The sequence below is a fragment of the Saccostrea cucullata genome, unplaced genomic scaffold (genome assembly GCF_032062105.1).
Source record: "Saccostrea cucullata isolate Sc308-1 unplaced genomic scaffold, CSIRO_AGI_Scuc_v1 ctg508, whole genome shotgun sequence".
In the NCBI taxonomy this organism is placed as follows: Eukaryota; Metazoa; Mollusca; class Bivalvia; order Ostreida; family Ostreidae; genus Saccostrea; species Saccostrea cuccullata.
In genome coordinates, this window is record NW_026924048.1 from 49,528 (window position 1) to 62,156 (window position 12,629).

The following is a 12,629-nucleotide window of genomic DNA, read 5'->3' on the forward strand; positions in this document are numbered from 1 at the left end:
AACTGCACGGACTGACAATATACTGTGTGTTTGTTTTGCTTTCGAATATGTCAACTCTGAATTTTCTGGATTATAGTATTAAGAGTCATTCTCTGTAAAAACCAAAGAATCCAAGGAGGCCGTAAAAACGAATGTCTCCGAAATACGTAATTTTTTGTATTTAGAGTGTACTCAGGTGTCTAACTGAGAAAACCACCTTAGTTCATGTTTCAGGGTGTCCGTTGCCATGGCAACCGTAACTAACACAAATATGGCCATTTTGACAGGTTCTATTTCATGAAATATAGCATTTTTAACCTCAATATTTCCTTTAAACACGAAAAATATGACCACTTTCAATTATATAATTTATTCAATGCATTCTTATATAATTAAAATAATTAAGAATTAAATCTTTTGCCTGAGGCGTTTCAAGCTGATAGAAGGCTAAAAATATCAAATTTCATGATTTTTTCAAACTGCAGAAAAATCCATTTTACCCTCTATTTCAATTACATTTATCTTTAAATTCCAAGATAGGTTTTTTAAACTTCTTGTTTATTCCAAATATCTATACTATAGTCTTTCATTTCATATAGATTCCAAACATGTGTTTTTCAGATAACTCGGGAAATATCAAAATGAAAATAACCCATAATACCGAATTTCCTCAGATATGGATTGGAAAACTGCGTTATACATTGTATATGGTATATTTTGTAGGGTTTTTTTTTTCTCTTTTAAGGTCATTTTTAATGTAAAACAACCTTAACAGAGAATTAAATGATAAAAATGAATGAAAATTATCATTTTAGGGGCGGATAGCAACATAGCAGTGGTTAACAGGGCTCATGGGATTTTTTTTTTTCATTTCATGTTTTTATCGGTTCAAAATCACTTTTGTGGCTAAATTTTAACAATACTGACGTGTATATTAATCATGCTACTAATCAATTCTTTAAATGAAATGTATATATATTGAAGATATAAAAGTAATACACAGATATTTCATTTTACCCCCCCCCCCCTTTTTTTTTAATGAGGAAAAGGCTGGGGATTAATGACACCCGTTCTATGACTCAAATTTTATCTTCTTCAGCTATTAAACGTATTTGTTACAAATTTGGCTGAAAAGAAAGAGTCGATGAAAAGTTAATTTATTGACTCTATCACAATGTAAGGCTAAGGCTAAGGTCAAAACTTCAAAGTTAACTGAAGAATATATACATGTAGTATAATTGCTTCTCCACATTTTCAGGAATTGACTGGATGACCTTAAGTCAGGATTTCTGATTACAGAAACAGAATGCTATAAAGTACAACATGTTTAATCCAAAATGGTTTAAATGGACTAAATAAACAATTGATAAATGAAAATAAATCTGAAAATTAAAAGATTATTATTTATTTTTTTTTTTTTCAAAGGAAATATAAAAGATTATGGTGTGCAGAGAAAGTTCGGGCTAATTATTTTTTTAAAATAACTTTTCAATTATCAATTTATATTAAAGCTCACACATTGTTTCATATACTTGTAATTGATTGATACACAATGAAGAATTTCAAAAATATGTATGTATATTGTTGAACACAAACCATTCACAGCAACTTATCTAAATAATTTGATTACTGAGCTCATAAAATTATAATACCAGCAGAATAAGGACAACTAAAGTAAAATAAGGCCATACATGTAAGTAATAAGAGTTCCTGTCATTCAGATTTTCAACTTGATTGCAGGCTCGTAAGAGGCAATTTCGGTTGGAAGAGGGGGGGGGGGCACAACCATACATTCACAGTGAAAACTACCAAAAATTTCTAGAAAGCAAAATAAGGACAAAAGATCATTAGACGTATTTTCTGAGGGGGCACAAGCATAGAGTAGCTATGTTTATTATTGGCAAAATATTAGGGGGGAGGCAAAGTTTGGTCATATTGTGAAAAATAATTATATATTTTCTATGAAATACCCAAGAGCCATTAGCAGGAATAGTAGGGCAATGACATACTTAAGTGAATAATTACATAGATGTACAATAGGTGGTTTTTCACTTTTATCAGTTAATATTTTTGTCATCCAAGTGAACGTTATCCTTAAGTCTTGAAAATAGTAATAGACACTTTTGACATAGATTTCTTTAATTTTTTTGTCAATTTTATAAAAATTCAATAATTGTAACAAAGGATGGAATTATCATTTTACATGCAATGAGACTACTGTTTATACACTTTTTATCTTTTATTTAAGAATGTACATTATTAAATTTTTTTTTAATTATTTGAAGCATATTCATAGTACATGTAGTGCATAGTGGACCCATGTTAATATGCATGAATAACTTCAGGATAAGTGGTCAAAACTTCCCTCAGGTATAATACTAGGCAAGACTAGGATTTTCTTCAGATACTGTAAGACTTCACTATTTCTTTGAAGTTCTTTGGGAGAATAACAGCAATGTTTGTCATTATATTGTTGTAGTATAATTTAGCAGACTTAGTGAAGGTGTCCCGACGGTATCTCCCATTCTCTGAAAACTCTCACTAATTTTCATCAGATACTCATTCATTTGCTGAATGTCATGACTGGTCATGACTAAATGTAAAACTCTGGCTTCTTGAGTTCTGTAATAGACAATACAAGTATTTATATTTACCAGGTAGATAATACAAGACTTAAGTTAACCAGAAATCTCTGTCAAGACTGTAGCTCTACTGGTTTGTACTTATAATAAAGAAAGAGAAAACTAGCAGTTGGGACATTTACAAAAGCAATCAATAGAATAATGACAAAAACAGATACATAGAATTATTTATCTTAGTGTAGTTTACTTGTGTGCCAAGTTATATTTAAATCAGACCAAAACTGTAGGAGGAGTAGCATTTTGAAAAACTGTTTACAGACGGACAGACATACAGACAGCTAAACAGACGATGGACACATTACTATCGCATAAGCTCTTCTGGTCTTTGACCAGTAGAGCTAAAAATGATTATAGGTACCAATTGGATCATGAAAACAGTTACACTTGTACATGTAATAGGTCATACATCCTCTCTAAACCAGTGTAAAATGATTTTTGGACTTTGCGAAAATTATATTGAATAAAGATGTAAATAATAAGCTTCTCTATTTCATTTTCAATACATGATACATGGCATTTAACCCCAGGAAAAAAATGTTCAAACACAGTATCAGTAGAAATAATTGCTATTTACTTCTATGGAGAAGATACATGTAAACAACATGTTTATAATTTAGAATTTAAACTATCTTGCCCTTTTAAAATGTTAAGAATACTTGATTTGATTATAAACTGAGTAATATAGTGTAAATGTATATTTATTGGCATTTAAATCTAATGGCAGATAAATAGAACAGAATCGTAACTCTTTAGTGTTCAGTGTAGAGAGGTTTCTTAAGGAAAGTGGTAGAAACTCTTGTCAAAATTTTTGAAAATAACAACTTGGGTCATGTTTTAATGAATAAAATGAATAAGTTTTACAGTGTAGTTTTTTTTTAATTTCTTATTCAAAGTTGCACAAAAATTGAATTTCAAGTAAAAAACATTTGTATAGAATAATTAGGATGATTTCAGATGGGTAGAAATTGGAACATCACAGAACGTTTACATGCCTTGAAAAGTGGGTCAATAATAGTAGTTAATGTATATATGGAACATGAAAGCTGTATCCTCTATCCTTCAAAATTTATTACCAATGTCTAATTTCTTGAAAGATATAGAAGTCAAGGCTATTGGGTCAAAATTATAGTACATGGACACTATACCTCTTTATAATTTGGTTTTAATACGATGTTGAAGGCTCCATGAATGATCTAAATATCTTCCCCTTCCTTGTGATGCCCCTCACTTGATCACACAGCAGCATGCTACAATAAATTGTATATTTTCATAAAAATAATTCAATTTCTTACAGGTACTAATTAAAGCACAATTATATAAAAATGAGTTGTTAATTTTTTTTTTGACATTCACCACATATTTAACGGTACTTTTTATTTAGTTTTTTATGTTGACAGGTCTAAAATAAATAACTGTGTACAATAATTCAAATTGGAGAAACTTTTTAATTAATATCTTGTTAAACTTTAAATGCATACATCATTATAGAGTGTTCAAGATGAACAAGGAAAATGAAATTTACAAGGTCAAGTCCAAAGATTATTTCTTATTCTTACATAGCTATTAATAGCTACAATGTACATGTATGTAGGTTAAAGCTACCCAAAATAGCTATTTTACCCACTTCTAAGACCTACACATGTAGATAGAAATGCTTTAGTTAGTTTAGTATAGTCTTTGGACTGTACCTTTTTACATTCATTTCAATTTAATTCTTTTTCAATAATTTCATCTACTCATAACTCTACGAACAAATTTTTATTATATTGTGCATCAGAAATTGTAGTTCCTTACGTGTACATGCATGGTGTATAACACTGGTAGCGTTGCACCAGCTTGACCAATCAAATGACCTGCTTTCAAATTTTCACATGTTCTGTTTGGAGGGGAATTCTTGGTCCATCTCCTCTGGTGTTTTCAATATGCAGGTGTGAACTTAGAAGATTTGGAATTTGACAAAACTTCCTTCTTCACCTCTTTGTATTTTATTTTGAATAAAATTTAAAATAACGTCCACATTCGATAGTCATTCACTGTATTAACAGTATTTACTAAATAATTAGCAAGTGTAACACATGGCATACGGCCTACTTTAGACAATACATGGCCATTGCTAAAACTCACGAGTTGTTGAATGTCTTCAGAATAAATAATATCACATCTGCCAAGGAAGCTATACTGTATAATCTAAGCAGTTTTGTATAAAAATATCAGTAAAACACATCGTTTGTGAAAAGGAACTCCAAACCGGCAAAACGTCATGCTTACAAATACTTTTGTTTTTACCTTCCTTCACTGTCGGAACTAGAGAGTTCTACAAAGGGAGATAATATTTTTGTGAAATGCTAGTTTTTTAAAATTTTCAAATGCATTTTATTTTTTTAAAGCAAAAAACACACGTCCAGAATAATTATGAATAAATAATCAAGTATGTTTGCTTTCAAAATATTGTTATATTTTATAAACCTATCTTGGGATTTTTTATAAAATGGCACTGAAAGTATGGTTATTTAGCGTGTTGGTTAAGGGTTAAAAATAGGAGGAAATTAAATTTCTTTTAAAAAAAAAGGGGAGTTAGTGATGAAGCAAAATAATTTTTTATCTTTACTTCACACCTTGTTTTCACAATTTAATGCACTTAATCTAACCATAGTGCATTACTTATTTTGAATTTTTTATGTCAAAGTAGGATAAAACTTACCTTTTCAAACATGGGGGTAGCCACATAATGTGTTAGGGGGCCATAACCTGGAGGATAGGTCACATCTCAAAATTTTAAATATACCTAATTGATCTCATACACATTCATAATTTTTTCATATATGTTTTATTAAAATCTGTGGTATTCGTTTGAACGGCATCTGTGGTCCTTACAGAGAATGACTCTTAATATTTTTCATTTATACAAAACAAGATTGCCACTTTTCCTAAGGATTAAGAATAAGGTTAAAATTTGTGAAAGTGCAAGGATGTGTGGGGTATGCCCCTTATGCAAATTATCCAACGTTTCCCACTATTGTTGCTGCGATTCCCTAAATATAGCACTAAAAACCAACAACACTGTATATCCTAAAAAAGATGTACTAAGTAGATGCAAGGTTTTAGATCATGGATGGACATTTATATAAAGCACTAAAAATGACCCATGACATGACTATAAATTGTCGAATGTTCGGAACGACCTGTCCATATCCCTAGGACAAAGAAAAAAGTTTAGAAGTCATACAAACAAAGGAAAAAAGTAGAGAAAACAACAAGCATAACTACTAACACTAAATATTTGCAGTGTGAAATGTTGAATTTGAAGTTTCTGATCAGACTCGCAGAAAAAGAAATCCAGAGCGCTGGAAAATGCGCCCCTTCTGTCAGGTGTACTCTGGCGAAGTCATATATACATATACATGGATATTTTTTTCTGATCGAGTACCCAAATAAGACTGTAATTTTATTGAGACTAGTAAAGCCCTGATGAACCCCATCATTGATTTTTTTTAATCACTTTTTAATGCTGTAACAAATATCAAGCCAAACGAAATTATTTTCTTGTTGTTCATTTATCTATCAATGTCTTTTTTTTTAAATTAATTAAAGTATTCCAATTAATTCAAATGGTAAGTACACAGCTCTTATTAAGGGGGGTTGTAATCAGTAATGCAATTTTGTAACTATTAGAGAAAAAAAATAGAAAAAAACTATTTTTTTAAAGAAAAAGACGCAATTTGTCAGGATCGACAGACGTATATTATTTACTTGATATACCGTTAAAACGGTGTTCATTAAAAACAAAGTATTATTTCTATCAAAAAAGGACCAAGATAGGTGATTACAGCTGTGTGTTAGGCAATTTGGCTACGGTAATTACAGTAACAATATAATCGAGCACACAGCCAATGGCGATAACGGGTACTTTGATAATTTACAGATGTCATTAATAGCTGTATGGGATTATGGTTATTGAAATAAAGAAAAGGTTTGGCTAAAATTATGTAAAAGTTTTGTTTTTTCATTTAAGGTAGATTCTGTGTCAGTAAAGTCTTTGTCACAACATTCTTAAAGTTTTCCATTTGATAAATTAGCATCTGCTTATCAATCAGTCAAAAGCTCATGGCATGTTTACTTGTTATTAAATGGAGTGTAGCCTGTGAAACTTGGAATTGTTATGATATACTGCGACTACACATTTTCGTTCATTTTAGGAGTACTTATTAAGAGAATGTAAACAATCACAAAAATATTTCTTCAAACAGTTTTTAGACTTAATTAACTGAACAGCATTAATTACCCAAGAAAAAGTCTTTTCTTATTTAATTCACATAAAAGATTTCCATATAAAAGTCCACATTTCGTCCTAAGATATGCATTTATTGTTAATATTCTAATATATTGCTTTGACCTCTATGATATTGAATAACAACCAAAGAAAAACTTATAAATTGTTAACTAGGAGACCCTAGTAAAAATATTGCACACAGGAGCCAAATTAACGGACCGTGTTCGCATACATGAGCAACAGATAAAGGACCCGACCATACGAAACACGCTATGTAGTGAGCACTTCGAATCCTGTGGCAAAGGGAATTTTCATTTATTTTCTTATTCAAAGTAATTTAAGAAAAGGAATAATTTTTCAAAACGTAACTGTTGAAATAAGTTTATATCGAATTATTTTATTATGTACAATTTACATAGACTGTCTCCATTACAGTACGTAAATAAAAGGCGATAAAATTTTATCAGATGAACTGTAAATCTTTAATTTATCTCTGCGCCTTTTTCAATTTTGATTATTATAACGTCACAAGCATATTTTGTTTAATGTCATAATAACACCTATATAAAGTCACGAGAATGACGGCATTATGTAATTTGTATTAAAGAAATAAGGTATCATCATACTTATTATTACTTATATTTACTTTGGGACTGATTTATTACAAATAGTAATTATAAGTTACTAAAGTTTTTTATCCATGAAAAAAATATTTTTTTAACAGAAAGCAAAGGTATAAATTGAATATGTTGAACTAATTCCCGGTCGAAGGTGCTTATGACAATGGTTAATGTTTCTGAATTACATTTAAAAAGGTTATCAAGGTTAAGCTGCAATAAAAGAAAATATTTTCAAACAGAGAAATGACTTTTATGTCTCAATACATACGTCTGCATCTGGTACTTAGACATCAAACATTTTAAAGCAATTGACAAGGGTAATAGTTTTAAAAGATTCGGGCCAAATACTCAGATATATTAGTACTTATATACTGATTGTAAACACAAGTACTGTGAAGTTGACAGTTGTAGTGGGATAAAAAGGTACCACAGAGTCTATCGCATCTGTTTTATATTTGGATATTTTACTTTAAAAGGACGTTAATGGTAATCTAACAACCAAGCTCTATGATAAACGTGTTGACTTTAACTTTCCTATCGTGAACTTCCTTTACTTATGCAGCAATATACATTCATCACCTGCATGCGGAGTTTATACGAGGGTTGTCCGGTAAAATTGTGGACAATATGTCTAGTTTGAAAAATAATCATCACTGTGTTCTGAAATTTTCACTACTCTTTAACATATATATTAAAATATTCAGAGCAAATTTCAAATAGATATATGCATAAATAAACAAATTGTGAGATTTTACGAGGGGTGATCAAAAAGTTCTCAAACTATCTCTATATCTACGAAACCACAATTCAGATTAGAATGAAATTCGGTACACACATAGCCATACACAAGGTCTATAAATAGCATATGCTGAATAAAGTTTCTCTCCTTGTTTCTGACGTCACAATGTGAAAATGACGTCACTATTTAGGTCACTTGTGACGAAAAATGGTTGCCTCAGTCGAACTCGTTCAACAAACGACCGTACAATCTATTGTAATATCTTAGAAATCCCTCTACAGTATCATATAATAATTTGTACACAGTTTATTGAGATAAATGATTTCCTATAAATTCAAGTAATGATTGGATTAATCGTTTTAGTGAAGGAAGGCTGATGGTTAAAAATGATACTTGTCATCTTGCCCAGTGAAAGCAAGTTTGAAAAGATATGTATTTTTAATTAAGCAATTTGCTATCAAAGACCTCCAATTAACACTTTGAAAAATAGTTGAATATTTGAACAATGATATAAGTATCAAAGACCTAAGATATCGTTTACTTTAGATTTTAAACATATTAGATATGATAAAAAGGATGCACCCATTCTCTATCCACCTTGAATAAAGGTCTCTCCTGAGACAGAAGATTTGGTTTTTAATGGTCGCCATGCTTATTTTTGGAAAGGATGTTATTATCCACCCATTCTGTTGCCGAGATATGACCATTTCTGACAAATTAACTGTTCTTGTCATAAAAATTAACTCACATGGAAAGAAATATAAAACTCGGGAAAATCTTTTAACTTTTGTGACAGAACGCTACGGAGGGAGTCACGTGACCGCCAATATCAAGTGATTCGCGCATGATTTTGATGTGCATTAAAATCGGGGAGGATTAATTTAAAATATAATCAACATTAAAACCAAATATTGTTTTTTGTATGGAAGTTATTCAATTAGTTTGCGAACTTTTTGATCACCCCTTGTATGTCATGTACATTGTATTTTATCGCCCTACGGCGCACGGATTATAACGTCAAAGTCTATAAAATAGCGTCATGTTACATCTTTGCTATAAATCCCACTTAAATGGAGAAATTCCATTGATTTACGTACTTGAGTCTCCAATCTGGCACAAACTTGCGATTTCTGAAGATTTATTAGCAAGTTACAGACAGTATTCTCACCATCATTCAACTAATACATGTAGAGAATCTTAGATCGACAGTCGAAAGTGACAGCGTCTTTTGATATTACAATAGCAGTTTATCTGTTTGTTTTGTACTACCTGGGGAATCAAAAAGACTTCGCTAAGAAAACTTCCATTTCCTTTGCATACTAAATATCTGGTGATATTTTTCATATTATTTTCTTCTGTATTCATTTAAAGTCTCTTAAAGTGTAATAACAACATCCTAATCAAACTGAACTGCTCTCCAGTGCGCCGTAACGCATCAAACGCCGCCATTTTTTGTGTATTGTGTTTTTCACTTTCCTATTTTGAATGCTCGTGAAACTACCAAAAATGCTTTGTCCACGATTTTACCGGACAACCCCCGTATATCTCAGCTGATTCGATACGCAAGAGCATGCTCTACGTATGTGTCTGTTGTCTGTCGTCGTTGTTGTCGTCGTTGTCTTAAACTTTTCACAGTTTCATCTTCTCAAGAACCATTGGTCCAATTTCAGTTAAACTTACCACAATGTATCCTTCGTTGATTCGTTACGCAGGGGTATGTTCTTTGCATGAGCAATTTCTAAAACGAGGTAAATTATTGACAAACAAGTTAAAGCAATATGAGCTGCATTTTTGATAATTTTATCTAGCTGTTAAAAAGTGTTGTTGTGATAATTATTCATGTAATTCAAATCTCTGATCAATTAGACCAAAATGAAGTACTAAACTGTTTCAGACGAAATACTTTCTTACAATCAAATATGTAGTACTATTAAAGATATCAATATAATGTACAGGACGGACAATAATGTAATGTTCCTTCAATCACAGGTTCTAAATAGTTCTTAAATTGCAAATATGAGTAACAAAGATTTATAAATATTTTTTTTCTAAGTTCTTGAAATAGTGAATTACAATTTTGCACTACAAATTTCCATCATCTAAGTTGCAGCTCATAATGCTTCAATTAAACAAGAATTTTAACATCTCGTTTAAAGTCATCATTTCGTAAGTTCTATGGTCGATACAATGACTTTCTCAGCAAATACAATTTATCATTGAGTCAAACGCTGGCTGACGTTTTACCCACTAACTGGTAGTCCATTATTTAGACTGAATTGACGACGGATGTCCCAGTTATATCCCAATCATTACAAGGAGCACACGGTGGGTATTGTCGGTCGGCAGGGGATGCTCCTCTAAGGCACTTGATCCCACCTCCGATGTTAATGAGGTCCATGTTTGCTCTGCTCCTGTTTTCTATTGTTTTACGGACTTCTGATCTTGAATATTATTGTTTGTTTTGAACATATTTTATACTTTAATTCATACAAAGGGATTGGTAACAAGTTCTTACAACTTAGAAAAACCTTTCCCAGTAATATGTACAATAATTAAAATTATAGTGATTGTCAAAAAAATTTATTGAAATTGTAAAGTTATAATCAAAAAAAAAAAAAAAGAAAAAAGAAAGAAACGCATATTGTTTAACTCATCTAAGGAATTTTAAAAAAGTATATGGAACAACTATCTTTTTTATCATTGGATACCTGTACCTGAGTACAACATGGGCTTTTTGATATTTTTAATATTGATGCTGCAATGCCACGCCTAAACTAAGATGAATGCAACAAGCCTCTAACAATGATACTAACTGGAGCTACGCAACAGGAAGTTGTAACTGCATTTGGTGTACATCAATGGGCTTTGCAGCTCGTTTCCACCACCTAGGAACACGGATGACAGACCAAGAACTGGCTGTCAGCGGGTTACCACACCCAGATTCAACCGCCAGATCCTCCTTCAACACCTGCGCAATCAACTCAGAACTGCTGTACAAAATGCTGAAATCAGCATAAAGTGCACAAACTACTCGCAAGAGAATGAGAGGAGCTGGTATTCGTCACGACGTCTGTACATTGGAAATCCACTAGCGCTGAGAGGTCGCAAATGACTTATGGACTGGTTAAGACGTAGGCCTCTAGAATTTGGAGGCGAAATCAATGACAACAACTTAACTTGTCAATTAGGACATGTTTGATTTTTATGACAACACACTCTAAAATCACTTTTAAAAATCAAGGTCTAAACTGAAAATTTGTTTTATCTGAATATGCGTTTCTTTTTTGTTGAATATATATACGAAATATTTCAAAGACACTTATTAAAGATTCAGAGTTCTTACAATGTGTAAATCTATAATGATATCTGTAAATGATAACACTGACAAAAATGCTTGGGAAAGAAAAGTATAAAGTTTAAAAGAAAAATATATGACAATATTGATAATAAATAATAAACATGATCACAAGTAAAATTCTCACGTTATAGATAATCAAACTTATACATACAGGGTGTCCCAAAACATATTTTACACTTTTAATCATCTATAACTTGATCAAACCAAAAGCGTTCAGAAAGATATTTTGTCCACATCTAGTATATCGGCATATATTTTATCTGACAAACTTTTATGAAAATCTTTTGAAAAGTCAGGTAATTATGATGTGCTAATGACGTCATCATATTTTTAATATGGAACCTTCATGTGAACTGCTGGTAGAAATTGGAAAACTTTACTATGAGTATAAATCTGCTTCTTTTATCATTGGAAACATTAGAAAACAACACCCTGCAATAAAAGTGCTCAACAGAATACTAATTTACAGTCCTGTGGGGGAGTTTGAAGTTAAATGCACCTTAAATGACACTTGACTTAATTCTGGTAGAAGACTAAGAAGTGTCAGTACCAAAGAGTTATTACCGAAACTTTACAAAATCCCTTAGACGGTTACTGCATGGACAAAATAGCACCTTTGGTAAATCTAGTGTTCATAAAATACTCAAATTTGATTTAAAATTGATTTTTTAAAATAAAACAAAAGCAATGCAGCATTTTTAAGAGATGCATAAATTGGAAGTCGTTTAGAGTTTGCCCATTGGATTTTAATTAGCCCAGACTCTGAAAATTTAACAGATGCATGGTTTTCCGATGAAACCTATTTCCATTGTAACAATGTTGTTATCATGAGAAGAATCTTAATTAAATTCTTCTGTTTAGTAAAACCCAATTTTAACATTGAAAAACCTCTGAACTGTTAGAATGTTAACACTTGTTAATGCTTGGTAAAAAAGAACTTCAGATTTCGTGTTCAAACAAGGACGTCATTTTGAACATGTTGTAAAATGACATATGTTATTCAAAAGCAAAAAAAAAAATG

The 12,629-nt window shown here is 31.3% G+C and overlaps 1 long non-coding RNA gene across 1 annotated transcript; it reads right to left on the reverse strand.

Moving 5' to 3' along the window:
• Nucleotides 1-2,080: 2,080 nt before the first annotated feature.
• On the reverse strand, nucleotides 2,081-4,652 carry LOC134265574 (uncharacterized). The gene is made up of 3 exons (XR_009991777.1): nucleotides 4,416-4,652; nucleotides 3,767-3,868; nucleotides 2,081-2,601 (listed from the first exon to the last, which is right to left on the reverse strand). It is a non-coding gene; the product is annotated as an uncharacterized LOC134265574 (long non-coding RNA).
• Between the last annotated feature and the right edge of the window lie 7,977 nt (nucleotides 4,653-12,629).